Source organism: Ixodes scapularis, unplaced genomic scaffold (genome assembly GCF_016920785.2).
Source record: "Ixodes scapularis isolate PalLabHiFi unplaced genomic scaffold, ASM1692078v2 PGA_scaffold10__122_contigs__length_95168666, whole genome shotgun sequence".
Classification (NCBI taxonomy): domain Eukaryota; kingdom Metazoa; phylum Arthropoda; class Arachnida; order Ixodida; family Ixodidae; genus Ixodes; species Ixodes scapularis.
In genome coordinates, this window is record NW_024609836.1 from 83,083,411 (window position 1) to 83,111,406 (window position 27,996).

The following is a 27,996-nucleotide window of genomic DNA, read 5'->3' on the forward strand; positions in this document are numbered from 1 at the left end:
CCGGACTTTTTTAAACGCATCTGTAAAGCTTAAAAAAAACTGTATGTATGCTTCGATTATGATATGTTCGGAGAAAAAAAAAAAAAAAAGAGAGACTGGTAAGTTAAAACGGTTTCACGAGCAAGCATGGCCAATACAATCCACGCTTTTTTTATTTCAGTATAACCGACGTGACATACTAAACGTCTGGTTCGCTCTCCCGATAATGTGCGAGCCACGGCCGGCCGGCGGTGTTTCCCGAACACGTGCGTCTATTTCAGGAAGCCTCAATTCATAACTCGGCAAGCGATAACCCGCGGGCTTTATCTGAGCCGACGGCAGACGGGACCGACGAGGATTGCCTAAGGGACTCTCCACTGATTGGATCGTCCCTGGGGATGACGTCACCCACGATGTCACCAGGCGATTTCACGAGAGGGGGGGGGGGGGGGGGGGTGTCCTCCTCCTCCGTGTGCTTCTGCCAGTGATCAGCTGCAGTCAGGCTTGTAGGCTACCCATTACTAGTAGTTGTAATCGCTTAATTTTTGAAGTAGTTTTGTATTCATTCGGATACATTTATTATTTATTTAGGCATGTATTCACCTCGAGGACCCGTCTCCGGGTATTAAATTACAATTCCAAAATTCAGTAAACACATAACAAAAACAGCAAGAACGAAGCACACACGGGCATAGAATTAAGATGATAACGCAGCTATAGTTCTTATTACTACGATTAAGAAAGAGAGTGAGCATTTATTGAAATTTAGCGGTGTTAGTTTCTGTAAAAATCTTTTTTTAGCGAAAGATTCCATTCCGCAGTTGACTACTTCCGAAAATCCCTGCACGCGAGATTGCGCGCGTTGCATTATGGAACCTCTTTGACCATGGAGAGGAGTGGCACGGTTTCGATTTCGATTGCCGCGTTTGACGAAGTAGTTCATCTCAGCACTGCGTGAAAATAAAGTCGGCGCTCGCTTGCATGTCACCCATTCATATCTGTGAGAAGAGACCCCGTTGAAGCACGGGGACCTCCAGCGGGCGTAAGGGCTGTCTTAACGAGGGCTGGGAGTACCACCGGCCGCGCGCCTTCTACTTGTTCTGGCAGCCATTGCTACGCCTCCAGAGCGCAGCATGACTTCCCGGGTCACGGCGCGTTTAAGAAGCCTAGGACATTGAGACGACGGAACAGGCCGATCGGCCCAGTACACTCGTTCCTGTGTTTACCTGAGCACCAACTCGGGAAATAAAAGCTAACATGATAAGAATAACAGTATTCTGTGTAGCCTCGTGAGCCACCCAGAGTACCACTGCTGTCGCTAAGAAAGGGTGTTATTATTACTATTACTATATTTAATCATATTGCAAGAACGATCAAGGACCGCGGAAGCAACACTGGCGACACAGACAAAATATTTACGATCTAGAACACTAAATTAAATACGAATAAAGATCTGTTCAATTAAATAACCATCTTTCAGAAGCCACGCGCTATTAGAGTACAAAAACTAATCGTATTTCATAAAGCATCCGATAAACCAAGTAAGCTACGAAACAAAGGTCAGCCCGCAAAACGATCAATATATCGGTGTCATTAAGAAGCCATTCCTTCAAAAAATCGATAAAATAATCGCGGATAAAAAATGTAATAAGTAAACGAAAGACTCACGTTCGAGAAGGAAGCGTGCCCGAGTTTCCGAATCGATGAAAACTGCGTACATATTGAGATCGGCGATGTACACCCATTCCCAATATATACCCGTCTAGAGCCCTATATAGTTTTATATGGGTCATGCAACGTACGAAGGAAACTGTTCGCTACAAACACGATCACGACAGGACGATCTGCGCACACGCTCCAAAGCATATACGGTCGAGGCATGTTTTCTTCATGCACTCGTACGTCTCGAACATTTCTTCACACAGGTTTAGCATACGACCAATGTTTTACAGGACCATGTACACTGTCGGGTGCATGACGGAGCGGGCAACGCATGTCACACGGAGGGACGGAATGCAATCTCCTCTGAATACTTTTTTGTTTATGGTGTAGCATTGCGTGATTGCGGTTTTACAGCCTTGTACTGTCGACGCCGCGCGTTCGCCTAACCATGTGTGTGACGGGGACGGTACGTGAACTCACGTGACACATCCGGCGCGCTATAAAGGACCCGCGTAGTGTCTCCAGCTGTGTGGTGCGGGGAATCCCGTCGTCTGGTGTATACACCTGTACTCGGATGTAGCTGACGAAACACACCACTCGCGCGTTTCGTATATGAGAGCGTGACGACGACGGGACTTTGCATCGAGCTGTCCTCTACAAATATATTGGACACACAGTGGTTAATACACGAAACACTTTTTTGGAGGATAATGATGTGGAGGATTAGCGCTTCCTGGAGCAGTCCACCGGGTCACTAAAGCGAAACTCGTAAAAGAGATAATTTAACAGTTAGAGCTCTTTGAAGAGCTGAAACAGTTAATTTATAAATGCATTTAAACCCTATTTACACGAGCACCCTTGAACCGCAGTTAAGTGTGTGTAACTAGGGTATTACATACTAGCAAATGTAACTATAGTTATAGTTGAGGTGGCATCTCAAGGGTGACAAGTATGCCGAAAAGATCACGCCTAATAATTGTCGACTCTCATCTTTACATCGCACGTCTATCTTCACGCTAGAGAAATGTTGAACACCACCTGAGAACAAATCTTTGGGATTTCCGGTAGGCTGCTCATCCAGCGAGAAGAGCGATCGCTATCGTGCTCCCACGACCGCGCAGTTTCGTGTAATCATCGTGCTGCCACAATATACTGCTCTGACTTATAATTTTGGCTGTACGGATCAGAGGTATATCAATGACGGGCGTTCCAATCGCATGGCGGTGCAGTATACCTTCAGGAGCACCTGACAGTGTAGCTCAACACATCCCCATCCTCGGCATTCGCCAACACCCCTGCGTTGCAACGATTGGCCTCAAATGATAGTGATCCTCAGACAATGTATGCAGGCTATCGTTTGTATGAAGGACGTACCTCCGCGGTGTGAAATACGGCGAAGCATCGCGGCAGCATCGCGGCCGTGTCAGCGAACCGCGCGACGTAGTGAGCCCGGCGGCCAAGAGATGGCGTCACCAAGCACGCGGCTTCCCAGCGGGTAGCAGACGGGCTGTCGGTCGGCCGGTCGGCCAGTCGAGCAGACGACGCCCGCGGGTCAACGGTGCAGCAGGCAGGAGCTCGCCTTCTTTCTGGATTACACACACACTTCGCGCTGACGATTCGAGACCAGGAGTGCCCTCCGGGATTCCATCGAGCAGAGTGGAAAGCAAACAACCAGCACAGCGGTACGTTTTTTTCCCCTCTGTCAACTCAGTGAGCGGCGGTTCCACTTAGATTCGTATTATTTCGAGTCGGCGACGAAGCGCTTGTCTGGTTTTCGGCGCTGCTACTTTAGCGTCGAACGCGATTGTTGGCGAGGATTGTCCCTTTCCATTGTGGACGGAGACTGCGGGATTTGACCCGTGGGCTGCTGCGTTAAGTGACCCTGCTTTATTTTTCTGTTTCGGTATTACCGCGTTTCGCTTGTAAGAGCGTTCTCGCGAATGAATCGGACTTCACTTTCCGTTACAGCCCTGCGTAATCTATTTTTCTCTACTTATCTTTTTTATTTATGTAGATTAACGGATACTTCATTTCATCTTGTTTATTTATTCTCGCAAAAACATTCCAGTTTACAGGTTAACCAACGCTTTCCTCAAAAGACCACAATCTGCAAGCCTTTATTGATCAATATGCTTTATTAACAAATAGGTAACGCGATACAACTGAACGGAATATCGCATTCTTCTAGACCTGCTGACGCGTCGTCGTAGGCCATATTGTGAAGAATACAATAGAGGTACACGTCGGAGCTTCTTAGAATTGTGGTTTGAAAGTAGATGAAGAAATAAAAAAGAAAATACAGGCAAACCCCAAAAGGTACCTGTCCAGTCAGCTTAAATTCCTTTTTTTGTGTTACCAAATAATGGCGGAATAAACCATTATCGCTGTTACACTGTGCACGCTTGCCAGTTCCTGAAGCGTGTACTGCCCTGCAATTCATTCGGGTAACCAACCGCTGTTTATTTTCTTCAAACTGTTCAGCCAATCAGAAGGGACTATTGGTATCGTGCTCAAATGACCAGACAGTTTCACCGGCAAAACAGGAATCCTGGGTTCACTTCCCACCCCTGCCCGTTTCAATCTGGATGAGCATCGTATACCGGCGTGCGGTCGTGTATCACTACTGCGAGGTCCACGTTAAAGACACCAAGGCTAGCGGTTTGTACAGCACTGGCTAAATTTCTCATCTACAGCTGAGAGACAAGTCGCGCACTGAGGCAGACTAACTTCCGGCTGTCTAAACATACATAAAACACGATGACATTTTCACTGGCAAAATAGTTGGCAGTAAGTACTAACCATACTTAAGCGCGCCCGCCTAACTAGGGTGTAAGATTACTTGACCATTAATGAACGCGATACCGCTCGCGCTTCTCATTGGCTAGGCTGGTTACAAAAGAAAGAAAAAAGACCAGTAATTGGTGATAAGAGGTAATCGCGAAGAGCTGCGGCTATTACACGTAGTAGCCTCTGAGGGCGCGCGGCATGAAGATGGGATCCGGTGTTTACTGTCATATCGATCGAGACTCAGTATAGAGTCATTGTCAACTTAAGCACCACAGGGTGTGGTTGTTTCCTTTTATTGTTACTTTTATAAAAGTTGGAGTAGCCGGTACCTAAGTACCTCTACTCGTTGCATTCTCAAACAGCAACCAGAAACGTTTCGATGGTTACCAGGCTTCATAAGAGGAACGCGTTAATGTTACTCTTCCCTGAACCTAACGCCTAACTTTTATCGTTACCTTTCTCGAGTTGGAGTGAGCCGGTGTCACTGTGAAGCTCTAAAGTACAGATACGGTAGCAAAGTCGACAAACAAGCTCACTTGCCTTTTGCCTGTATACTCAGACTGGGTCATTTATCTCCTCGACGCTGGAAAAATGTTACGCAAATACCGTGCTACTTAGGGAGCACGCAAGAGAGGTCGCTATGGCAAAGGTCATTGAAAATAAAAACTGCTTGCCGGTTCTCTACCTGCACCTATTCAAAAAATTAACGAAATCGTTACCATGGAACCAATTTCAAGTAACGCGTCACGTGCAAGTTTGTAAATTAGACCCGCTAAATATATTGACACTGGAGATCTGCGTCGTTTTGTCCTTCCTGTCCCCACTATCCAGGATTAAGATGTCTATACTCAAGCAGCTCGCCTGTACCCTCGCTTTAACTTCATTGACACCAAGTCGGCGTGCTTAAAGGGCATCTCAAGCCTAAAATGGGGGGGGTCGTTAGTTTCACGTAAAAATCTTGTGGAAGGTACTAGGACCTGCTCGTGGAAATGTATACACGAATGTTCAGTTCGCCATTTGAAGAATAAAGCGTATAAAACGCCTCTGGAAATTCCCGTATCCCAACTCACTCGATAAAAGTCGTGATGTAACAGTATCAGGATGCCGTCTCCTTAGAGCTTTTGTTCATCGCACTCCTCGGTCTCGCCTGTTGTCGTCGCGTCGGTCGCGTCGCTCAACGCATCTCCGGTTCATATCAGCTGCAACAGCGGGTTACAAACGAGGACAAAGGGAGAGGAAACAGAAGTACGAACAGCGCTTGCTTATAGCTCACGTTTTTTCTTTCACTTGTTTCTAAAGAAACAGGACCATGGCGCAAAGAAAACTTGAAAAAAAAATCGAAAAAGAACCTTGGAAATCTGCGCTCATTACAATGATTACTTCGCCAAGTAGTATACGGGGTCCTCGAGCTAAATTCGGAAAATTCGTCATATTCAGGAAACCACACAGAGGCGAAGATAAAATTAATATCGACCATTGTCTGCTCGCCTTTGCTTGCTCTGCCTGACTGACAGATTATCTGAACTTGTTGGCAATGCTGTAAACTTGTGTCTTCTTGTAGCCATACCACCAGGCACGTAGCCAGGCACTCTTCCATTTTGCCGGGACCTCCTCTCCCCCTCCCCCTCATACAGCAATTTTGTTATGGGCGCCCCCCCCCCCCCCCCCCCCCCCCCCCCCCCGAATCAAAATCCTGGCTACGTGCCTACATACCACGCAATGATTTGCTGAGGCAACTTTCCGGCGCTGGTATTGCTGCCCTCCGGTCGTATTCCCTGTTCATTTTTGAGTAAGTCGCGGATTGTTTATCATGCGATGGTCCGCTGTCGAATCACGAGGCCGCAGAAGCGCGATACGGAAGATTCTTCTCTGTATTTTTCGCAGACGAAATCTGGGAAACGTCCTGATTTATCTCGACGACCCTGTATATCTTTGGCGGATAAGGAAGCGGAAGGGACGCTGATCAGTCGTCATTGAGTCGCACGATCTTCTCGGTCTTAATCGCACGATCTTCTCGGTCTTAATCTTTTTTTTTTCTCAAATTAATAGGTCCTGGCTCCGCACCAATACATTACATTTTGTGAACTGGGCGTCACAACCATAGTCTTGGCAATGAATCCCTAAATGGCCAGAGACAGACTTGTTCGTGATGCTCTCACGTGGAGCGAAAGCTCGCGCTGGGGAACCCACCCCCGCCCGTTTCGATCTGGATGAGCATCGTACCGGCGTGCGGTCGTGTATCAATGCTACGTGGTGCACGTTAAAGACACCAGGCTAGCGGTTGTACTGCACTGGCTAAATTGCTCATCAACAGCGAGTGACTCGTCGCAACCTTGAAATGGCTGACCAACTACACGCTGTCTAAATATCCACACAACCCCAATAATTATTATTTATGATGCTCTCGCTGCCGATCGTTGAGACACCTGCCCGTTTGTCCGACATATATCTAGGGGTGTCTAGGGAGAGCGGCTAGATCTTGGTCGTTGATCTTGGTTTAGGAGTGGAACCGAAACGAGCGTGACGTCACGATTAGTGGCTGTAGTATCTCGCTACTTCACGGGTTTCGTCCGGTGACGAAACGAAAATGTGCGTATCAAAACCTGAACTTCTCGAATTAATTTTTCGATGAAATTTAGTCATGTTGGTTTGATAATGTAGCAGGTGAATTGAATTCACGTAACCTCGCGCGAGAGGTGAAGACCTACGATCGTTATTTTTAGGCTGAAGAGGCCCTTTCGATAAACGCGTACGGTCGGGCATTAATAAACTTTTGTTGAGCGCGTTGGTGGCAAAGTTTCATAGTAGAAAGAATAAAACATGAAGGACAGTGAAAACAACACATCTTTCGAAAGATGTGTTGTTTTGCCCGTCCTTCGTGTTTTATTCTTTTTAGTATATGACATTAATGAGTTTCATCATGTATCTCAACATTCTGCAGCAAAGAATACAATATTTCAATATTGTCCTAATGATTTGGTCTATTTCGAGTTTTGATCGTTTCGTGAGCATTGCTTATATAGGTCAGGCAAAACTCCCTCTATTCATCACAGCGATTCACTCTCATTTAATATTTATTTATTATTTACGTATGCATTTCAATTTACACCACCTTATTTGCGCACACGCTTCTTGTTCGAAGAAGAAAAAAAAAACATTACACTAATATGTCTGCTCAGATGCTGCCCTGCCTCTTCCAATTTTTTTTTTTTTTTTATTGTGTCTTTGTACACGTTTCTCAAATTCAGATGACTCACTGCACCGCTGTTCGGGCTGCCCAGCGAGGCGAAGGCGCCTATTATTGTGATCGCGAAAGTGGGGCCGATTCAAACCGGCGGGCTGAAGGGAGTGTTCGGCGTCCAGTTGCGCCGGCAGCAAAGGCCAGCTGTCACTTGTTTCCGCCTGCGCGAACGGCGTGCCGTCTGGATCAGGCGCGCGGGAAGCCGCCGCAGAACCAGCTTCGCGATGATTGCCGCACGACGACCTTTATCGAGCGTATACTCACTAGCGCCCGATAGCCGAGTGCGTCGCTGCTATACACCGCTCACGCACCACCGCGAAATTTAGGCTCGTTCACACACTCGCTTCTAGGGATTCCCTTGCACACACCCCTAAGTACACACACCTTAGTGGGGGGGGGGGGGGGGGGTGTAATTCGCAACAACCCCTCTATTCTCAATGCCCCTTTCCCCCTCCCCCCATAAAGATTTAGACCTCCCCCACCCTAACATCAATTCCTGGGGAAACCCCTGCTCGCCTCTGCTTACGACCGAGTTCTTGTGATCTCCTACGACGAACACTGGCACGCTATGAGGTGGTTCCGGAACTGCATTTCACTATAGAGCCCGGGTTACAGCCAAGAATAAAGCAGTTCATTTTTCGAATGAAATGATAATATTCAACGGGCACGCGATTCCACGTGGCCGGTGTAAACCCCGAGATGCGCACGTCAAATCAATATTTTTTTTTTTTTTTGGAGGGGGGGGGGGGGAGGGGGGGTTGATAATGATTCCTTTTTAACCAGGTCTCCTGCATGCTTGCGTGTTTGGTAGATGCATGTTTCGAACATTCCCAGTGGCTGTAATTAGTTGGGCGAGAACCAAAAATGGAACTCTTTCTTTTTTCTTGAATGGGGTAATTCTATATTAGCCGAAATCATGAAGAAGAAGAAAAAAAGAAAAAACAGCGGGTACGGTAGCTGTGGCGTTTATTTTGACAGAACAATAGCACATAGAGGAACGCCAGAGCGATTAATGTGGCCGCCGTCCCGCAACATCTGTCAAAATACACCCCCCCCCCTCCCCCCCCCCCCCCCCCCCCCACATGGCCCACAGTGCGCTGAAGTGACTCCAGCGAGAAACACTTGAGGCCCACAGCGCGCTAAGGTTACTCTGGCGAGAAGCACTTGAAGGTCCGTTCACACACTTGCGTTTGCTTACGACCGGGTTTCTGTGATCTCATAGGACGAGAGAGCACACCGATGCCCTCTATGAGAGGTTGCGGTATTCGTTAGATCAACTGTACGTACCACCTATAGAGAAACGGTCGTTTATAACATCGTTAAATGTTTTTCGAGCCAAGTAGGAAAGAATGATTTTCCCGAAAAATAGGTAATTATGTAGGAAACTGCAAGTGTTCCACGACTGCCCGAGAGATGACGTCAGTGTCATTCTCTCCTCTAAAGAGATTTCAAGAGGTTTTAAGTTACACGGTCGTAAGCACTCGCTATTGTGTGAACAAGCCTATAGTTTTAAGTACCCGACCGTAACGAATTAATGTTTTCTTGTTTGTTTCTTTGTAGAAGAACACTGAACACAATTTTGAATCTTTAGCAAATACGGTATACTGTAGTGGGTGAAAGGTTAAGATTTTAGGTGAAGCTCCTCCCACCTCTTTTCACTTGAGCAGAGCGAACGCTGGAGAGGAGGACGCTCGATCACGCCGACAAAGGTCAAGGAATACGTTAAGCTGGGTACATGCTATGTTTGAGTTTCGTCGTGCGACATCGAAGCATGCTGTCTTCATACTTCTGTGTGTTCCGAACATCTGTGCAGACAGTTTTTTTTCTATGACTAATATAACACCGTCTAACAAAAAAAATAATGAATGGGTGAATGTTAATAGTTATACCTAGGGTTCGGAGTTTTCGGTTTAAACCGATAAAAACCGATAAAAGTACGCCGAATCCATTTTCGGAAATTCGGTTTTAATCGAAAAAGGTCAGTTTTTAGCTTCGGCATTTTCGATTTGAACCGATAAAAACCGATAAAAGTACATCGAATCCATATTCTAAAATTCATTTTTAATTGGAAAAGGTCACTTTGACCTTCCAGTCGTACCGCAGAGCCGTGGCGGAAAAGTGGAACGACAGTGTCTATCGAAACTTGTCCGAATGACTGGGATACAAGGATGCCATCACGACGTTTTGGTTTAATGTGGGCATCATCGATCGGAACGTGAAGTCCGAAATACCCCATGACTTCGCCATGTACGAGCGTGTTTTCAAACTCGTTGTAAGGAAGATTGACATGATGCAAGCTCTGGATGTTGTGTTGTGCTTCAAAACGTCGCACCATGTCTCTTTCGGTGGTCACAATTGGTTGATTGACCGATTTGGCTCAGGCAGCGCTTAATCTCTTCAGCCTGCCAGCGTCCAGTGCTAGCGTTGAGAGGGCATTCTCGAAGCTCAGGGTCATATTAACAGGAAAGAAAGAGTACGGATCAATGAGGAGAACCTGAAAAAGTACATGTGTGTGTACTATAATAAGATCACGTAATCCTGATGTACAGAAGATGAAGTTCCATGTTTTTTGGGCCTAAGCTTCATATCTGACGTGTCTGTACTTCTGTGTCTTTTTTTTTTTTTCTTTTACAGTTGCACAGATTTGCCAAATAGAGTGTCCATTTCTTTTTCAATGTATCTGTGCCGTTATTCTTTGATTGATCACAAATAATAGAGCTACAATTAAGGATCATCTGATCCAATGTCCGTTATTGTTTGTTTTATATTTACCGAAAAAAGCCGATAAAATTTTGTGCGCATAAATATACGCCGAAAAAAACCGAAAATTTAATTTTAAAATAAACACAGAAAAAAGTACGCCGAATTTTGAAAAAATAGAAACCGAAAACGCGGAACGCTAGTTATACCACTTGTGACGGGCGGTAGCTTGCGCCGGCTATGCCTAAGTCTAAAAAGACAAACATCTGATTCCTCCCGCCCTTGTGAACCAACTTTATCCCCCTAACTATCACCAGGCAGTGTTTGCCAGACATTCTTTGTAGACTGTTATTCGCCAACCCTCATTGTTTAATCATGTTTTACTATAGATCCCCCCTCATGCGATGCAATTCATTTGAAGTGCCTTTGAGGTATAATAAACTGAACTGAACAGTCCTTTGTACGAGGTGTGCTGTGCGCATTCCACTCGTGTATAGGTTCACTTGGTTTTTATTACTCGCGTTATTAGAGCGACGTCCGTAAAATTAGGAGATCACTGTCTTCCAGAGCTTGCAACTCGCCGGTTTGGGCGCTGGGTCGAACCGATCCAATGTTTTTCTTGTCCCGAAGTTTACTACGCGAAAAGGATTAGATTGCGTTCGAGGCAAGGAGGAAAGGTTTCACGGTGACTACTCCTAGTAAAAACGAGCTTTCATAGCCCGACCTTAGCATACTGACACGGACTAAAACATTTTTAAATTAGAAAAACGGTAACCTGTCACCCTTTAACTCCGGACCTTCATCGTTGAATGAACAGCGAAACCGGTGAGTCGACTATCTTTGAGTCACATCGAAAGAAGCTATTCACCATGTTTAACACTTATGTCGTGTGCGCCAGCAAAACAGCTGTTTAGTATGACTCACCTTGAGATGCATTAGGCTGTTGCGATGTAAACAGGAAGATCTGAATTCTGGTACATATATACTGTAAATAAATTTAGCACGAATTACTTACTACCTTAAGGTATTGAAAAGTAATTTCATTACTTCTGAAAAGTAACCGTAATGTCATATCATTACTTTCAGTCTGCTGTAATTTGTAATGTGGTTCAATTAAAGTTTTGCAGTTTTCAAGGAAGTAATTAGTAATGTAATTTAATTACATTTTGAAAGTTATTTTGACATCTCGTGTTATACGGTTGTATAAATACGTAAAAATAGCTTGTTTCAATAATTGTTCGTTCAAATTTTTCATCTTTTCGTTCTACAGCCTGCTGTAAGTGTTCCATCCTCTTTAAAGCAGATTTATTTCCCCTTAATTTAGTTTAATGCTCGAGAACAAAATTTTAAAAGCTTTTTATTTTTAAACAGTCATAGAAGCTAAAACGGCGATAGAACCTAAACCAGTTATAGAGTCAGGAACGCTGATAGAAACTAAGAAAGCTACAGAAGCTAAGACAACTATAAAAAAAATGTGCTGCGGTGATTTTTGTTGTTTTTGTGCGCTTTTTACGCTGTAAACTTCTCATTATGAACAACGAGCTTGTCCAGGCTTTCATGCTAATAATTATGTAAAAAAACTTTCATATAATCTAAAAACGTTATCAAAACTGTTTTAGTCATTAAAACGGTACCTGAAGTCATAAAGACCTTTTTATCGTTGCTGCATGCTTCGTCGTTCATTACACCCCCGAGAAGTTATAACCTCGGCTAATTTGAGTCTCGTGGAGCCGTATATTACTCGTTTTATAGCTACCATATCCTTCCTCTAAACGCGGCTGTCGGCACGTATATTGCGTGGATGTACTTAATAGTTTAACATAAAATTGGAGCAGTCCTGTGTTAATCCCAGTAACAGCGATAGCTGGGACTGTACTGTGTGGGGTGCGTGAACACGCACACTCACGCACAAACACATGCGCACAGACACACACACATATACACACGTGCCCACATGCACACACAGATTATGGTGGCGCACACACACACAGAAAAGAATGGGCATTTCGAAACAGCCTCATGGTGGTGCAACACTTGTTTATCCTGCACTGAATAGTAGTAATACTAAATTAAAAAAAGAAAAAAAAAACTTGCTAACGTTGCCGTTTTAGCTAGTTTCTTTCTCTACCGTTTTTTTTTTTTCGTTTCTTTTTCTTTTTTTTTTGAAATAACATATTTTGAAATCTCAAGCTCTGTACTGACCTTTTGCTGTTGATTGTGTTTTGCGAAGCAATGGTTTATTCTTTTCGTCGAATTCACAATCCTTGCATGCCGAGTCTGTTTTCTTTTTATTTTTCTTCCCAACCTGGGGACGTGTTTATGCCGTGATTGGTATCGAAATAACTATTGCGTTTTTTCTACAGACGCAGTTGTTATATCAAAATAACAATTGCGTCATTGGTACCGCAGTGAAAACTCGAGGCGGGTATTAAATTTTATTTTATGTTTTTTTTTGTTGTTTTTTTTACATTTTCAATGTACCAATCTGTTTTTGTTTTTAATGCGCTGCAAAGTTTTTTTTTCTTTTTTTTCTTTTTTTTTTTTGTAACAGCAAGGCATTGCTATGTCGTCAACACTAACCGGAACTCCAACCTTATCTTTGTATAGCCTTTTGCTTATGCTGACATACCGTCGTATTCCGCCTCGACTTTTCCGTTCCCTCCACACTGCGTGTATGCTGCGCCACAATGCTCTGTGGAAAAAACGTGACCCTTCAGTTCAGCCAATCGGAAGGGCGATCGATATAATAGCGAGTTTTAGTAGACCGTGTTTCCCCCTCTGCTAAGCCCCTCCGCTACCCGAAACTCTACAGCCAAGGCCATCGGCACGCAGGCGCAGTAACGGTTTCTTCGTAGCGAAGGGTTAGTGGAGGGGAAAACACGGTCTACTAAAACTCGCGAATGATCCAGTGACCGAGCGGTTTCAATGGCGAAAAAACATTCGCCCCCTTCTGCCACTGTAACTCAAAAAAAAAAAAAAAAAATTGGGCTGGCTTTTTATAGAAGCTTGAAACACGCGCCAGATTGAGCCGCCATTGCCTACCTTCTCTTGTCTTACCGAGGTGCCGAGCCACTGAAGCGGGCGTTGACGAGCCTCCACAAAGGCCTATGCTGTGGAGAAGGAGACAGTAGCACCTAAAGTGGCAATAACCTGTTCTGCTGCGGCAATGATGAAGTGAAGCGAACGGAATAAGAGGAAACAAATAAACAAAAATTTCAGCCTTTCCACTCTGGTAAAGAAGGAAGACCAGCGGAGCTGTACAATGGAAAGTAATGGCCGGCCGCAAGTCGGCAAGCCAGAGTGGAAAGGCTGCCGCCATCTATGGGCGACGGCGGCAACCAGATACTTGGCTTGCCGCCGTCGTTCATAGATGGCGGTAGGTGTCCAGAGTTCTGTGTCTTCATTTCTGTGCGGGGGACACGATCCTGGGGAAACAAGCCCTTAGCAGTTCCGCTGTAAAAATGACGAGGACACCCGAGCACTTCCTATATGCGAAAGCCTTCTCGGGCGTCGAGAGGGACAAACGCGGCCGCAGCGCCAGCAGGGAGTGCAGCGGTGCGCCGTGCCGAGCACCCCGCCGCGTATTCCGAGACTGGACAACGATGCTCGATTTCGCCTGCACACGCAGCGCATTCCTGCAAGCAGAGCGCCACATCTTCCTGTCGCACAGGGCGCTCCCGGCGGTGACATCAGACTCCCCCACTGCGCTGGCGCGGCGATACCCGCCGCTGATATGAAGCGTCGCAGCCAATGGGACTTTACGTGCCGTTTCCCTCAGCCAATTGGAATCTTGGTGCCGTTTTTCGCGGTTACAGACGCTGCCGCCTTTGCTCCATGGAAGAGTTGATGCTTTCGCATTAATAATGCTTACGGATTAAAACTAAAGGTCGATTATGGTGGCGCCCACGCATAGCTGTCTGAAAGCGTCTCACGTGTGAAAGAAAGCACTGCTAAAGCTATAGGGCACGAGCGGAGTGGTATGTGAAGTCGAGTATTAGGCGCTCTGGCGTCCCAGGTTTGGCAGGCTTGCTTTCACGTAGTGTCAACTATAGGGCGCTGGTGGGGTCGTTTATTAGAACTGCGTGGTGCAGGTTAAGGATCCCGGGCTATAGCGGTTGTAGTGCACTGGCTAAACTTCTCATCTCCTGCCGAGATAGCACACGCTCATTGGGGCTAACTTCCGGCTGTCTAAAGATACACACAACACAATAATTATTAATACATACATTCTACGGAGAGAGCTAAGGCGAACGACGAGGGAAACAATATGTCTAAGCTTAAAAAAACGAAAGGAGAGCAGCCCGCGCTGGTTACACTATGATGCTTCTCCGTTCTCGGTATTACAACACACAATGTGTGTGTGTGTGTGTGTGTGTGTGTGTGTGTGTGTTTGTGTGTGTGTGTGTGTGTGTGTGTGTGTGTGGGTGGGTGGGGGGTTATATTTTAGGTTTAGTCGTTCGCTCAGCTCTCTCTAGATTGCAGCAAGTGGCTCTCCGAATTTCTGCTTGGCGGGATATTAGAGCCTCCAGATTTCGTAGAGTGTACCAGTGAAACACACGATGCATATTGTATAACCATAACTTATCGATTGAAGTGGTTAAAGGAACACCAGTCACTGCTGTTGTACCGACAATACAACGTTCCGAAGGTGTAAACAAAAAGAACCGCGCCGCGTCTGCAAGTCTTCCGTTGCCCCAGCTGTGGCGACTAACGGGGCGGAGCTCCCACTCACGTCAGGGTACGCACACCCGATGCCCGCGGCATGTATTTGCTCAGTCCGTTTCCTGAAAAACGCCGGAGACAGTGACCCTCGGCAATAGCACCCATTGAGTTATTGTCCCGTACGCTAGGGGTTCAACTGGCGCCACTGTGCTGTTGAAAATTGAAGCGGACCAGTCGAAAGTTGATTTCCGGTAATGCATTTCTATGGGAAACTGAGTGCACTTTCTCCCTGCGCTCGGTTATAAAAGAAAATATCACGAATAATTCGTACGGATTGCTTAAAACATTTTCCAGTAACGCGGACGAAAATATTGGCCTGCTACGACGTTTTTTTGTTTCAAATCCATGGCATTAAACACAGTGTTAAAACAACTTTATACATACATTTTTTTTTGTGCACTGTCGGACAGTGTTAAGGGCCGCCCACACTAGCGAGAAAACGCGCGTGGCACGCCGATCGCGGCAAGTAACAAAATGTCGCCGAAGCACAGTCAGCGCCACGAGCGCGTGCAGACACACGCCCTTTATCTTGCCGCTTAACCGATTTATCGGCGCGCCGAGCGCGTTTTCTCGCTAGTGTGGGTGGCCCTTTAAGGGCCGCCCACACTAGCGAGAAAACGCGCCCGGCACGCCGATAAATCGGTTAAGCGGGAAGATAAAGGGCGTGTCTCTGCACGCGCTCGTGGCGCTGACTGTGCTTCGGCGACATTTTGTTACTTGCCGCGATCGGCGTGCCACGCGCGTTTTCTCGCTAGTGTGGGTGGCCCTTTAGGCGCCAACACAGCGTCGCCGCTTTTCAGCACGGGTGATATATAGTGCCAAACGAAAGAAGGACACCTAGAAAACCAAAAGAGAACTACGCAGTAACACTGGATCAGTAATTCTCTGTACTTCTTTCAAAATATAGACGATCGAAATAAATTGAAGGCCACGTAATATAGTCCAAATCGCAATAAATAGATACCGCTTTAAAGGCAACCTCCAATGCTGTTTGGTTTGGCGCCATCTAGCGACTGAAGCAAGAAATATTGGGTACCCCTGGGAGTGGCGGCTGCATTGTTCAAACGTGAGCTTTTACTCTGGTGGCGCCGCTGAGCCTAGTGTCTGAAGCAAGAAATACTGGGTATCCCAGGAAGCCGCGATCGCGTAACATGCCAGTACAGCGGAAGCTACGGCCCTGGCGGGCCAATCGGAACGTGACTGCGTATCACCGGAGCGCGCCTCTACTGCGAAGAAGTAGCAGGCTTTCCGCTGCGTCATGCTCCAATATCTGTGCGTTGCGCTCGTATACGTGGCGCATTTCGAAGCATTCGGCACGCAATATGGGGCTCATCGTTCACCCTTTGCAAAGTATTTGAGACAGGGTATAACCGTGGTCTCTCACTCTGTCGGCGCCGCCTGGCTGTTGCCGGCTGGCTATTCTTTCTGCTCGTCAATATGTTGTCAATATGAAGGTGTTTGTTCTTCGTTTAAAACACGACCCGGCTCGAATTCTTTTGTTCAAAACATGACATGGCTGGAAATCTTTGAAACTCTGGAGATGCCAGAAAATAGGTGCGCGATAAAAGCTGGCCGGCATAGGAAATGAGAAATACACACCTTTCACAGCCCGCGCACTTTATTCTTTGCGTTTTAAATGTCCTTAAATTGCTCATCTACAGCTGGGAGACTCGTCGCCCCTGTGAGGCAGACCAAGTTCTAGGCTGTATAAACATACACACAACCCAATTATTATTAAATGTCCTTAACCGCTCGTAAAAATGCACGCGGGACGGGGTCATTTTCACATAGTGACAGGGCTGGCATGCTAGAAATATATAAGCGTCACCGGAGCGCTGGCTCCGCACTCTACATTCCTTTCGATTGTCGATTGTTTATTTGCTTAGAATCGTCGCTCGTTTTACAAATGGGCTACGGAACAGAGGTGTGGGCCTTAGCAAAGTTTAATAGCGTTCAGTGGTGAATAAAAATGCTGCAACGGAAACAGTTACATTTTTACAATAATAATAAAGGTACATACTATCCTGTACGACCAAAATAACAAAAGGGATTCATGTTATATTCCGGCGAAGAGACAAAATGCACGCGCGTTTTCCCATAAAGGAATGCTTAGGAGAGCCGCAAAAGTAGACTGGTTGCTGTCTGCTTCAATTTGCATTCCGGAAGTCGCATAGACACTAGCGCCATTTTAGCGTCTAGCGTACATTATAATTACTCTACGATACCACCTTCTGTCTCTCACACGCGGCCAGGTCAGGACAGACAGTGGGACGGACGCGTCTGCCCCTTTTCGGCGACGATCGTCGAGCTTCAGCGCGTTGGCCGCTTTTTGCGGGCCGGGGGTCAACTAACCATGACGTCATGCGCACAGGCCTTGTCTTCTATGTGGTACTGCTCTCTAAGGCTTCTGTTAAAAGTAATGTGAGCGTGTAGTATTGGGAAACGAGCCCTGACTATAGACGATTGCAAGCTTGGCGACTGGCCGCCGCCATGTCTCTGCTCGAGCAGGCACGCCCGTGCGATTACGAGCTTGCAAAAGCTACGTTCACCCGCGCGTTGCACGCGCTTGCACGCCTGGGGCACCACTTGTGGCGCCATGCTTGCAATTGTCTATAAGCGTCAAGATTGTTTCGGTGTTGCCCTAACTCTTATGGTTTCTACCCGTGATGTCACGAGCAAGCCTTGTCTTTTCGTGACGTCACGAATTGTGCTCCTGGCTACTTATCATCAGCTGCAAACTATAAGTTTGATGGTGTGTGTTAGAAGCACCGTGGAAACGTGGAGTCATCGCGTTCTTAAATCAATGCCGTCGAAGCCTGACAGACTGATCCTAGGGTGCCTTCATGTGCACTTTGCTTAGGGTGGAGACATCTGGCCATTTTGTTCCCACTTTTACATTTATTTTTTGTTCAGAAGCGCGTGAAAGAACGTGTTACTGCACGCGTCTGTGGCGCTGACTGTGCAATGGCGACATTTTGTTTTCGCCGATTTCTTTGTATCTTCCCCGTGAGCGCGTGCTATCGGCATCGGGTACTACAAAGGGTGGCATCACTCTAAACAGAAGGTCATTGAGGCACCCTAACTGATCCTATCTCTGTGAATAAAAGTCCATCCAGTAAAAACAAAATAAAAAAAAAAACGACTATTTGGTTGCGCATGCCGCCGGTAGTTGGTTTCACCATAGCCTCCTATATACTGACAAAGCCTGGCAGATCGCCACGAGAAGCGGCCGCCGAAATTGAAAAGGTAGAGTGGCAGACAACGGATGAAACGAGAGCCACGTTACGGGCGCCCCGCTGCGGCGAGATGCCGAAACACACTTCTCCCGAGCGACGGAATGTCCGCTCGTGCTCCTTGCGTTCCTAGCGCTACGGTCTTCTTTTTTTTTCTTTGTCAGGTTTGAACACTATGTTTTGGGTCTTCGCCGCTCCAAAAGCTGTGCGCTGACGGCCAGGTTCCCCTAAAGCCCCTCGATATGTTTCCGCTTAACGTTTTTATCAAGGGGCTTTAGGTTCCCCTAAAGCCCACTGGGAAAAGTAGAACCATTCATTGTTGTGGAAATGCTCGAGACACGTGCCGCGCGCCACTTGTGGGAAGAACATGGCGTCTGAAATCTAGCTCAATGGTGCGCTGTGCCGCCCTGATCTTCCCAAGGGCTACACCTTGCACGTGCCTCGTGCATCGAAGCAACCTCGCGCTACTTTTGAAACATGAAGTGGCTTTAGGTTCCCCTAGGGTGTCTTCATGTGCGCTTTGCTTGGGGTGATGACATCTGGCCATTTTGTTTCTAACGCTTATTTTTATTCTTTGTTCTGAAGCGCGTGAAAGAGTTTGCGACCGGGCACTCTATGGCTCTGTCGTCGAACTGACAGGTTTTGTGAATATAGAGGAGGCTATGGGTTTCACTTAAAGGCAAAGTTACAAGCACGAGCATGATGTCCTGAAGGATACTTACCCTGCACGAGCGCCCGTGCTTGGCAAAGACACTGAAAGTTGAGAATTGTAGACCTTTAAAATGGGCTTTTTTTACGTGTTATTACTCTTTGCGCCGTCGGCCATTTTTGGTACCACCGCTCGGTCACGCCGCCGACGCCACCGGATTTTTGAGTAATGGGGCCTATAATGGCTTTCGTCGAATTATAAGATTATCAAAACTAGTAACCCTAAAAAAAAAATAAAAAGAAATATTTTTTTTTTCGTTTTTTTTATTTTTTATTTTGAGCGTTTATTTTGCCAAGGTTTGTTCAGTGAAATGGGACAATGTGCTTCTGGACCACGACAGAAGCTACTGTTCCGGTTTCTCGTATTGACCACACTATTTGTGCTTCTTAGACAGAGAAGGGGGTTGTGTTTTTGTAACAGTGGAAAAACCTTTAGATTTCATAGTAGGGCGAGGGCAGCTGAAGGTTTTATGCGTCCAGCAGTTTGGAAATTTTAAAGTATCGACGTTTATTGTAGGAAAACTTGTTTTCAAGATGTGTCGTGGGACAGTAATAGTGCTGCCAATCGCAAAGGTGTCAGTGCCAAATGCAGCTGCAGAAATATATTTACCGGTGATTCTTTTACGAATTTAGTGTTCGTTTTAGTCCCGACATTATTTTTATTAAAAAAACTGTAAAAATATACACCGAATTTCGGAGAATCGGGAATCTAACAAAAATTAACTCCGATAAACCGCGAATGTGTGGCGAAAAATAAATTCAAAATAACACCCTCGAAGTAAAAAATAAATAATAAAATGAAATTTAAAAGCGCGGAATCATAGCGATAAGTTATACGGCGCACAAGTTCGTCTACCCCTCGCACACCTGGTGGCTCTGTTTACCCACCAATTGCACCCACGTGCTTTTCAGCCCCCCCTCCCCCTTTCCCCGACATCGACCAATCACAGCATGCGCTCGACTGCCACGTCCGTTCCCTGCGCGATTCTCCACGTCTGTCTTCCTCTGGTTGGTGTGCCTCTCCTCGCGTTCCGATGCTCCAAAGACGTATTTTGGAACACTTGCTCTCCGCTTACAGTCGCCGACAGGACAAGAAGAACAGGGAGGTTTTTCAGTCACCTCCAGCATAGGCTTCTCTATACTCACAAAGCCTGGCAGTTCGACGACGGACCCTTAGAGTGCCCGGCCGCAGATTTGGAGCGCGAGGATCTGGTAGCACAGAGCATCAAAGAGCCCTTTCTCGGGGAACCTGGACGTCAGCGCACAGCTTTTGCAGCGGCGAGGACCCGAAACACAGTTGTTCGCTTAGGTGAAGTGTGTGTGTGTGTGTTTGTACGGTTCGGTGTGCGTGCAGCGAATGCTCTTCCTAGTGGTGCGTCGTTCATCTTCGTTACCGACGGTCCTACAGTTGCTTCTCTTCTCCATTAACGGCTGTAAACCACCTTTACGTACAAGTGCGTGCATCTAAAATAGGGGTGAAGATGTTCCCCCGAGGAAGGCTTTTGCCAAACAATTTCTCGCAGACTGCTGCAAAAAGCGGCGGTACTTGTTTTTTTTTTTTTTTTTTTGCACGCTACGGGGAATGGGCAGTTTATAACTTCGTATCTTATTTGTCCGATGCCGTCGCCACGTTTCCCTTCTTTTCTTTTCTTTTTTTTTAAATTTGACACATGGTTTTGTTTACTGCTGCTTGCTATTTTTATTTTTTTTTTCGTCCTTCCCTCTACGCGGGTTTGATCGCAACAAAGAACGATGCACGGATGATTCTTTTAAACGAGCTGCCTAGGCCCCGCAGGTTAGTCAAACTAAAAACAACAGAAAAAAAAAAGACGCTTACTCTATTGACTATAAGGTACCGTAGTCAACATCTATAACAATGGCGAGCGAGCTGCCATGCCGCGCAACTTGTGCGCTATTCATACCGTGCGAAAATCAAGCGGTCCTCAGCTGGCATGCATGAAAATTAGTGTCGTGCCGACCCGGGCCGGACCGGCCGTCGAAAATGAATAGCGGGCCGTGGGCGGGCCGTGGGTGGGCCGGGTTGAGCGAGCCTCCTAAGTATGCGCAGATATCTTCTGCACATATTCGTCCTCGTTTGTTGGTTTCTGATGCGGTTTTGACAAACGAGGCCGGATATAAATGGTGCGTATACGCAATAGCTATACGCCCCGATGGCGTGTCCCGATTCGCGCTGCTACTTGTTTCGATCTGAATAAACATCGTGCCAGTGCACGTTAAAGACCCCAAAATATCGCACCTTTGTTTACAAATTACGCGAAAAGGGGGATCGGTGGCCGAGTGTGCGTACGCATAGCAACTCGGAGCACGAGGACAATGCTGAAATTGTATAGTACACATGCTGCACACGCGCTCGCCTTGTCTGTATTAAAGATTCGGACTAAAGGCGCGAGTTAGTTGCTTTGGATGAAGCCTCGGCATCTGCACGAGCGCTCTTGCAACGAGTGCTCCAGCCAAGACAGTCAAGGCCAGCCTCTCTCGCTTGCACAGCCTTCGCAGTTAGTTCATGCTAAGGTGAGACGAAGTATAGACAAGGCGCTGACAATTGCTCGCGCAAAGTCCCGCTTCATTTCGACGTTTGGCCTAAAACAATTGCTGCCGCAGACGCCAGCACGTGTGGCGCGTGTACTCGGCAGGCCGGTTGTCTAATTTAGAAAAAATGTATATTTACCGGAAGGTGCATCTTCCCTCTGTATATTCAAACCTACATGTAACGAATTTGACTTGTTTTTTTTTTTTTTGTCTCGTGAAAGCGTGTTTTTATATATACTCGAAGGAAGTGTCACTCCACGTGCTATATTGCCTACCTGGGTTGCTATTCATTCTGGGCCAAGTTATTGTTCAGACCTTGCAGGTGCATGCCTGACGCTGTCAATCAGAGCAAGTGATCGCCGTTTCGTTTTTGTTTTTTTTCTCTTTCTCTTTTGGCATTGAAGAGCCAAAACTGCTCTACTCGGCGTCAACAAGTTTGTACTAATTTTTCAAGGCTAGTCTGGCTTCCACGGTGCTTTGTCTTGCGTCCCACTGGCACACGATCGCGCAGATATATTATAGCTTAGGCAGCAGTTAAAGCACCGCAGAAGCTATAGGCAAGCCTCCACAAAGAAGCAGAAAATAGACGCCGAGTACAGTCTGGTGCAAAGTGCTCAGTTGGGCTACTAACTTATAAACGGTATAATTTGTTGTCCTCCAATTACCCTTTCAGATAAAATGCGAAACTGCGCCGATGTCGAGTTCCTACTGATAGTGTCCCGCAGTGCATACATTCGCCGTTCAGGTAACGTCAGATCGACTGAGCCATGGGCGTACCGACGGGGGGGGGGGGGGGGGGGCAAAGGGGGCGCTTGCCCCCCCCCCCCTCAGATCTCAGAATGGGGCAAGGCATGTGTTTTGCACCCCCCCCCCCCCCTGAAACAGCCGCCACTGGGTAAGATACAAAGAGATACCAAGGGCACTGCCTCCAGTGAGGGGGCGGGGGGGGGATTGGGGGTGGTGGTCTGGTTTACCCCCCCCCCCCCCCCCCCCCACTCAAAAGCAAGCTGGTACGCCACTGGACGCAGCCGACAGCACCAGTGCTTTCCGCTCGACAAAAACGCGTATCAGTATAGAAAGAACCAGAAGCGCGAAACCACATGACAAATGAGATCGTCGAAGGTCTCTATCTTTTGGCTTCGCCCGTTTCGCTATTCTCGTCCGTCTCGATTGATTCCCGCGACCCGCGAAATGTGTCGTCACAAAGTCCCGACGCTCGCGTTAAGCCTATTATTCTTTTGTCCCGCCGGATGTCGCAACCTAACTTCCCGATATATACTCGCGAGCGTGACCATGCATTTGCATCCGATACACGCGTTGGCCAATCGCGTTGCTGCGTCGTCGTGACGTTCGACTCGATCGTCGCGGTCGGATATCTTTCGCAAGGCCCTCTCACGGTCCTTGGATCTGTCGATTCACCTCATTTAGCCCGTTACGCCAGTATACGGCGGACTACTTTTTTTCTTCTCCGATTAAAAGGCGCTGGGAGCAGCGTCCGTGACGTCACTTGTGACGTCAGATGGCGCGTCATGGCTCGACGTTAGTCATGGAAAATTCTATGAAGGGTTGATTGCAGTGTGCAATGGGCGATATCTGACAGCGAGCTCGATCTGTAAGAAAGAGATTGTCGACATACAGTGTTCTGCAGTAATATGTATCTAGCAATGAAAATAGCGGCGGAAGGCGTCAGCTGACGCTACGGAAATTTTCGGCGAGTAAAAGCAGCATCAGACGGCGGCCTAAAGTGACATGGAAGACAATATACATTGAAGACAGCATACAATCGACAGACAAACGTGTGCGTGGTCTGTCTTCTGTGTCCCTTTTCCGCTTTCCTAATGTAGACATGAACACGCTTGACTCTCCATACAAGATGTTTTCCCGCAGCTTTTTGTACGATAATAATTGTGGCTGAAACATATAAAGGGATAAGTGAGATATTTTTTAATATTCACAGTCACACACACATGCACACACAGACATGGAACAATTTGAACTTTTATATAGCGAATACAAATCACACTGAGCCAGTGTCGAGCTGTGCCACTATGCATGGCTTGCACTGCTGACGTCACATGGGCTGCCATCTTGGTGGCCTTGCTGCTGAACAAGTACTTTCTGAAGCACACATTTTGTTACACCAAATAGCATGCTTCGATAACGTCACGTGCAGGCCACGTGTGTGCACTTCGTATTCGCTTTTTTTTTTTAGTGGGTTAACGTATTGCAGGTAGGTTTCACATTAGGAATAGCGTTTTAAGGTTGGTTCATACACTTGCGACCGCCTACGACCTTGTGCCTTAAAACCTCTTTGGATCTCTTACGACGAAAGAAAACCTTGGCGCCATCTATCGAAAACAGTGATTGTGAGACACTTGGCATTTTCGTATATTTCATATCGTTTTCGCTCCTCATTCTTTCTTTTGTCGGCTCGAAAAACTTTTGGCAATGTTGTAAACTAGCATTTCTCATATATAACCCGTATACATTCCATCTCGCAAATACCGAACAACCTTCGCTGTAGCGAAATGGAGTTCCAGAGTCACCTCCTAGATGGTGCCAGCGTGCAGTGTCTTCTCTCGTCGTAAGAGATCACGAGGCTCTCTCGGTCAAGGGCTGACGCAAACGGGAAGTTACAGCTCAAGGAGTGTTGTGCAAGGGAAAGGAATGCTGGGGAAGAAAGACGGAACTCTGAAGAAGAGAGGGACGAAAATTCCTCCTCTCTCCAACGTCCAGTCAGCTTCCTCCTCCCCGGCCTTCCTTTCCCTCACCCTACCTCCTTGAGTTGCCAGAGACTAAAGTCAGAAATGGGGTGCATGACTGAGACGGGGCGTCCGCCATGCTCTTCCTGACACTCCCTCTTTCGCTCCACCCCCCTCTCCCCTTCTCTATCTCTTTATGTTGGTGTTTCTCTTCCTCCTGTTCCTCGTTTAGTTTTCCGCGGTTCCTTGAGCCAAGCCTCCGTACGAGACAAGACGAACGAAAGAGTTGGCGCCAAAAGCAAACACCTCGAAAAGAAGATGGTGATATCAGCTGTGACGTCAGGCGCCCGATGGTTCGCGTCCCCCCCACAGATCGATCTGGAGGCGCCGGCAACCGAGACCGCCGGCTTGGGCTGATTAGGGTACGCCATCTTCGACTGGAAATAGCCACTGCCGGTGTGCCCCGAATAGCGCCCGAGTGCAAATCGTTCGGCACTAGGAGAAAAAGTCGTTCCCAAGTTTCCCTCGTCGGAGCCACTTTGACCAATCCCTTAGCTACGACGAAAATGGGTATTAGGAGCGTTTTACTATACCGTGTGTTTCTCTCTCTCTCTCTCTTTATTTGGATAGCGATATTTGATAATACACCAACCGTTTTCAGGTTAAACATTAAAGAAAAAAAACGCTAAGATACATCTACTTTTTCCTTCTTGTCCGTGTCTTTGCGCTGTTTTTTTTTTCTTTTTTTTTTTTTTTATTTTAATTGTCAAATACCGACTCGCCGAAACTTCTGCGTTAGTCAACTTGATTTCCGGGTTTTTGTTTATAAGGAAAGTCAGCGGATGTTTTTCGGTGTTTATTTATTTGTTAGATATCGGTGTATTTCGGTTGTCTTCTTCAGACGGGCGCTAAAAACGGTATTTTTGTGGGGAAAAAAAAACGAATAAACAAAATTAACAATTTTAGTCTAAGTTTCGACAAAAACGCTGCTAGCTAGAGCAAAAATGTCAAGAAATCAGTGATTTTTGGTTTGAACCCGTTTTGTACTTATGACATGAACGGATGTTTATCGGTGTTTTGTTTTTTTGTGATTAAAACAGAAAAGTTTAAGCATGACAATACCCCCGATATTGCGGGTAAAAACGACATATATACAATTAAATACCTTCTTTTTTTTTAGTGTATGTGCGTCGTTTTTACACCCCGTCTAGAGGTTTCTGTCGTGATTAATCATAATATACCAGCTCGTTTCCGCCCTTACGTTCAATTCAGGAAAGTCTACGGCCTCTACCGATAAGGATATTACAGAATAATGGGAACGATTCGGAACACTCGTTTATAGTAGATAGTTTCCGAGGCCGATTTCGGCGATGCGCGGGGTGGCATACTACTGTGGTATGCGTGGTTCGATTGCCGTGTATCCGTGGTTCGAATGCCGTGTGCCACGTTTTCTCCTTGAACTCATATTGCCATGCCGCACTCGAAGCACGGATCTCGCGGTGACTCGCGTTACAATTTGTGTGCAGGCTGTCTTTTGCATCATGTATATATGCAGTGTGACCACGGCTTCAGACTTCTCGGAATTATAAAAAGAAAAAAAGAAATAGGTAAGAACATCTAGTGCGTGTCTACGTTGCCTTTAGGGAGAGTCCGTCGCTGCGGTCTGCGGAGGAAGCATCGGCAAAGGACCGAGGTAAAAATACTTTAAAACAGAAAAAAAAATGCGTTGTAACACTGAGCAAGGCGCGTAAAATGGTGTCAAAATACGCGCTAATTTTTTTTGTCGTTTTTTTTATTTAAAAAATGATTTTAGTCTTGCCATTCGACCAGTTGCCTTCGAATATTTCGCAGCGCGATTGGCTCCCTAAAATAAAATTCTACAAAAAAAAAAGTCCCGGGAGTTTGTTTTGCGGAAGTACTGTTACAGTGCGATGCAATATTTTCTGAGAATTAAAATGTCGAAATATACCGAGAATCGGAAACGTTCAGAACGGAGAATTACACGATTTGGTCCGCAGGTCTCTTTTTCCGCTAAAACTTATCGCTCAATAACCTCAGCGCACAAAGGATAATACGAAGTCGAAATGACAAGCGCGGTCAACCAACCATTGGTATAGTGACGTCAAATGAAGAACAATACTACATAGCACCCCACCCCCTCCCCACAAAAAAAAAGAGAAAAAAGCATGGTAGCAAACAATATTGCGTTGGCGTTAGGTATACGTCACCGGTTATTGCTTCAGTGTAGCTGTACGCACAATGATAAAAATAAAAAAAAATAGTTTTTTTATTTTTTTATTTATTGAGAAAAATGAAATCCTGTAAACATTTACACACGTTTCACATTGCATGCGTAACAATACAAAGTCCTTTGTATCATCGAAATCATCGCGAAACTAAAATTAACCTCTCTCTTTTTTTTTTTTTTTTTGTATGTACACTTACTCATTGCCCCCCCCCCCCCCCCCCCCTTGTCCTTTAAATGACGGAACTGAACTTGACGTGTAAATGTGTGTAAATGTGTATAGGTAGAGGGAAAAAACAAAGAAATGATGCCTCTAGACGCTGACAGTTAAAGAAACGATGGGCGTGTCGAGATTCTCATTATCACTCCGCAGCCAATCAGACTGCGGCCGATAGGGAGTATTAGCATAAAAAGCCACGCCCATATTTGGTGATGCACACCACGTTCGAACGGGGGGGAGGGGAAAGGAACGGCAAAATGCATTTCATTTGATTACCTCAAAGACCTCTTGGGGAGACACGTTTTATGAAAGACATATGTAAGCGTGACCGAATATTGTCTGCTAACCACCGCGGCACTGTATCCAAATGAAAGAGCGATCAGCAACGAATACAAGGTATACAAAGTCCTACACGTACCATCTATTCATAGTACAAACGTTCGCATAATTGTTTCTTAAATGCTACAACATGTAGGTATAGTTTCAACGCATTTCGGCCGGTTATTCTTTTCCGTGACCCACGGTGTTAGCGGAGAAAGCTGAACAGAATGATGTCGTCATGGGACCGGAATGATGCTGAAGCTGACGTGAATTGTCTGTTCGAGGAAAACATGGGGGGTCAGCGCTCCGTTGTGGATAAAGTGGAGCGTGGTCCACTTATAGACCAAAACAGTGTTTACAAACAAGCCAGCGTTTCGCCTACACTCCACTGGGCATGCGCAGAAACAAGAACCGCGAGAAGCTACTGCGCATGCGCCGTGCGCAGGAGCGTCACGCCACCGTGTTGGCGTGACGCTTTTTATTTCAGGTGTATCTTAAAAGTTTCCACGCAAGCCGCCCACACCTGGTGTCAGCACACGCGGACTGGTTTGTAAACAGCGGTTTGGTTTATAATCTTTTGCAACTGGTGAACGTCGTAGAGGCACCCATTTCCAGGGAGAAATGATGTCATTACGCGGAACTCAGCACGAACGCACTATTTTTTTTTTACATTCTACGGTTTCGTCGTAAACAGTGCAAGTCATGTTATTAGCGAGCGCGCGCTACGCATATCTATATGAGCGCCTGTGTTTCTTGGATAAAACTCTTCAAGAAACACTGCAATTAAAAAAAAAAATCGTTTTTTACCAGCATAGATGGGACACTTTTTTTTTTCGTAATTTTTCCCACGGGAAAAAATATATTTCACGCAATAGTTACGCTGTTAGACGCAATTTAGGTGTAGGTCAAGGCCCGCTCTAAGCCCC

General features: G+C 46.3%; 1 protein-coding gene across 2 annotated transcripts in view; it reads left to right on the forward strand.

The window, feature by feature from the left end:
- Window positions 1-3,141: 3,141 nt before the first annotated feature.
- Window positions 3,142-27,996, forward strand: part of LOC8037032 — a 53,023-nt gene continuing 28,168 nt past the window's right edge. Inside the window, exon 1 of one of the 2 annotated variants that reach the window (XM_042288700.1) lies at window positions 3,142-3,323. The gene's annotated coding sequence lies outside the window, so the exon portion shown is untranslated. The remainder of the gene's footprint in view (window positions 3,324-27,996) is intronic. The other variant, XM_042288701.1, reaches the window with a different exon arrangement.